The sequence below is a fragment of the Carassius carassius genome, chromosome 45 (assembly GCF_963082965.1).
Source record: "Carassius carassius chromosome 45, fCarCar2.1, whole genome shotgun sequence".
NCBI lineage: Eukaryota > Metazoa > Chordata > Actinopteri > Cypriniformes > Cyprinidae > Carassius > Carassius carassius.
In genome coordinates, this window is record NC_081799.1 from 17,554,071 (window position 1) to 17,558,533 (window position 4,463).

Consider the following 4,463-nt stretch of genomic DNA (forward strand, 5'->3'; position numbering starts at 1 on the left):
TATGATGAATTAAAACATTTGAAACCATTGAGACATCGAACTGAGGAATTTTCACACATACACAAAAAAAGGTACAAAAGCTGTCTGTGGCAGTATCTTCAAGGTACTAATGCGCACCATTTAGGGGTAAATAAGGTACAAAAGTGTACTTTTTAAAAGGTAGCACACCGGTGACAACTTTTGTACCTTTTTTCTGAGAGTGTTTTGCAAGTCAAAGCCAGCCGTGTTGTTGTGTCTAAACAAATACCTGTAACTAAAAAAAAATAAAAAAAGCTGTTTACTTAAGTCCAAATGTAAGCTGGATTTTTCTGGTCGAGTAGTCCAGATTGAAGGCGATGATTTGCACTAAGAACAGGATTTAGTGTTCAGCTCTCTGGATGAGCAGTAAATTAAAACTGTGTACTTAGCATACAGCACTTTCCTACAAAAACAGATCCGCCGTGTTACATAAACCCCGTGAAGATCGGTCATCACAGCACTAATGGAAATGCTAGGTAAAGGTTTTACAGGCCCAGACCAGGTATGTTATTATGATGAAGACATGTTCTGATGGAAGCGGTGTCAGTAATGACTACAGACTGAAATGGACACAATAGGAGGCTGTGAGTGTTGGCAGTCAGGTGCTGGAGGAGGACAGGATCTGAGCCAACACGCACTCATCCACATAAACACTGCCGGGCTTATTCTCACACAGCACCGACCTGGCACTGCACTACAGACCAGACACACAACACTGCCCTTGGTGGATGAATCCAGGTCACAGGCCACCCAAAAATATAAAGAAACAAATGCACTATATTTGAAGTTTCAGACGTTTACTTTTAACAATAAAATTCTCAAGACAATCAAATTTATATCTATTTGCACAAATTAACCATGGTTTTACTACAAATAAAACAAAAAAAAAACAATGGTTTCTTTAGATAAACTGTGGTAAACACAAATTAACAATGGTTTTGCTACACTAACCATAGTATACAAATGGTAGAAAATACCCCCCCCCCCCCCCCCAAAAAAAAACAGAACCATAAATAAAACCATGTGTAATTTTAATAAGGGGTATTTATATATAATGGTATAATAAGGATATTTATTGCACTGATTTAAATGTAAAAAAAAAAAAAAAGTATATATATATATATATATATATATATATGTTGCATTTAAGAAAAAAAAACACCTAAAAAAAAGAACCAATTAAAATTTAAATGAACATACTATAAAAAAATTTTTTTATTATTTTTTAAATTATATTTTCCATTGTTTTCTTATTTAAGGGTTGAAATCCAGGTCAAATTCCACTTCAAAATCTAATAATACTTTATTTCAATTTACAGATAAATTAAGAAGGAATTAAAATAATATGAATAATTAAAATCTGCCTAATTGTGACTAAAAAATAAAAAATTTAAAAGGTCACGTTTTTCGTGTTTTTTTTAAGCTTTCATTGTGTTTACAGTGTGCAATATAACATGTGTTCATGTTTCGCGTGTAAAAAAACAAAGTATTTTTCCACACAATTCACTTATCTGTATACCGCTGTTTTCACTGTGATAAAAACCAGGGGGGCAGGGTTTCATATTTTTTTGAAGCACCCCTGGCCGCCGCCATTGGCTAGCGGACCCTCACCTGCTGTTAGCATTCCATTGACTCCCATTCATTTTGGCGTCTCTTTGACAGCGAATAACTTTACATCTGAGGCATTTAAAGACTCAATTTGTCCATTCATTATTTCTAAAGAAACACGAAAATGTATGAAAGGCCCCATTACCTTGTATCTTACGTTGTGGCCCCGTAGAAGCAGTTTTTGTAAAAAATAGGCTAACGGTTGCGTCATAACCTGCGACTCTCTGTCGCACAGTAGAGAAATTACGAACACAATTTTAGCCCTCATAGATTCTACATATGGAACAATAAGCATATTCTATTTAAAAACAAATCACTTTTTTTAAAACAATGGTTTGAAAACAATATTTTTTTGGTTAGCCAGTTGTTTAATCAGGATGGTCGGCTTTATTCTTACTCTGAATTTCTCACTACATTTGGCATCCCTGTCACCCCAAAGGATTTTTCTGTTGTCTTTGATGCCATCCCTACAGGTGTAATATCGTTATTTAGAGGTGTTATGGGAAATGACAATCCCCCTGTATTAGGGAATGTTTTGGAAACACATATTGGTAAAAGCTGTCTCTCAGTTCAGAGTAAAAGTGTAAATAAAAACATTTGCCGATCTTTCCAGCAAGAAATTATCACTGTACCATCATCAGTGCCATATTGGTCTCATTTTGTTGGTGATATGTGTTGGAATAAAATATGGCTGCTGCCGCATAAGTTTTTTTAACGAATAAAGTTAAAGAAATTTCATTTAAGATGCTTCATAGGTTTTACCCAACTAATCATTACCTACAGAAGCTTAAAAAAGATATTGATGTTAATTGCTCCTTTTGTGGAGATCAAAGAGAAACACTTGTGCACTTATTTTGGTTGTGTCCTCATACTAGGCTGCTTTGGAGTAAACTAAGTAAATATATTGCCGACCATATTTATCTTGACTTTATGCTGAAATGGGAAAATGTACTGTTTGGTTTTGTTACCCATGACATGAACTTTACCTCTGAGTTTTATCTAATCAATCTAATTATTATTTTGACCAAGTTTTACATTCATAAATCGAAATTCCAGAATAAGAAACCTACCTTTATTGAACTTTCCGTTAATGTAAAACAATACATCTCCTCCATTTCCTGCTCTACGAATAAGAAAGCTGTTAGGTCACATACAATGTTTCTGCTTTACAATGCATTTGTATGATTTGTTTTTTTATTTATTTTTTTCTTCTTTTATTGTATGTTATCTTAGTTGTCTTCTCCCCTGGCGTGATTGTTACTGTTTGTACACAAAATCTGTACTTGATGTACTTGTATATTGAAGTTTAATATAAAAAAAAAAAAAAAAAAAGTAGAGAAATTACGTACAGACAAATTATTAAAAAAATAGATTTAAGGCTTTAAAGTAACTTACAGGGTTTTTTTTGGCTTTTTCATTTCTTATTTCTTTTAAAGTATACAGGTAGTGACCCATTTCTATTTTGAAATCAGTAAAATTAGGTTTTTTCCCGGGCAGGATTTGTTTTGAAAACCTGGCAATCCTGATCTGAACACAAGTGCTGGAGATGTACTTCTAATCACAGAACGCCTTTACTGAAGAGATGCGCATTTGATTTTTTTGCCCAGCCCTACCATCTAGTTAACAAAGCTAAACAGCGTTGCCCTTTGTGTAATGAGTTACAGAAACTGTTAAACGCACCAACTTAAATAATAAAATACACTTACCGGTTGTGGTCCATAAACAACGCTTTCTCCAGACAAAGAGGGAACTGGTTCATCTTTCTTTGTGCGAATCCGGCATTAAACTGATTGAGATTGAGGAAGCTCGCTGTCCTCAGCAAAATGTGCTGCACATAGTTTTACATGTGGATTATAATTTTCGGAACGGAGTTAAACATAAATTGTAACCATTAATCTCCAAGTACAGCGTCGCTGGGAAGCCCAAACAAAGGTGATTGGACACACAGATGAAAATAACAGCGTTTCGACGACATGGCGACAAACGCACCATTCAAACGCAACTCTTCCTCCTTCTATTCCTGTGGGCGGAGGTTAGTCAAAAAACTGTTTTAGTGACGTCATTGCTGCAGGAACTAGAGGGCTGTAGTCCAAACTGGTCGTTCGTTGTAGGCGAATTCTGTTAAATAAAATATCTCGCTTGGCATTGACCTTTGAGCTTTAGAATTTTACAGATATTATTTATACTCTAACAACAACATTACACACTAACTAAAGTTTAAAACATGGGATCACGAAGAACGGGAACTTTAAATGAACATAAAATATAAGATTATTATTATATTTTATATTATATTTATTTTCCCAGTATTTTCTTATATAATTTTTATAAGAATATACTTACATATTTGCTGGTGAAAGCTGGGTCATATTTCACTTAAAAAGGTAAAACTAAAAATTAAACTAAAACTATGTGTGTGTGTGTGCACATGTATTGTTTGCATTTTATATTATACATTATACATGTATATACATACATATTTATATACTGTATACACTAGTCAGCATTTGAAGTGGATCAAAACCTTTTATCAAAGTAGTCCTAAAACCTAAACTAAAATGTGCTCCTGTCTTAAGACAACTTTGATTAACTTTTTTTAAACCTCTTCAAACGCTGACTACTAATATATAAATAATGTATCTACAAAATCCTTTCACAAAAATTGGAACGCCAAAACAAAAAACTTGCTTAACTGTCATAAAAAGATAATACAAGCATTCAATTTAACACATTAAAAAATAAAAAAAAATTATAATAACTTATACTTCTCATTAACCTTTTTTGTAGACCTTATAACATATTTCACTATGGTAAATGTCATTTAAATGAAAAAAGCA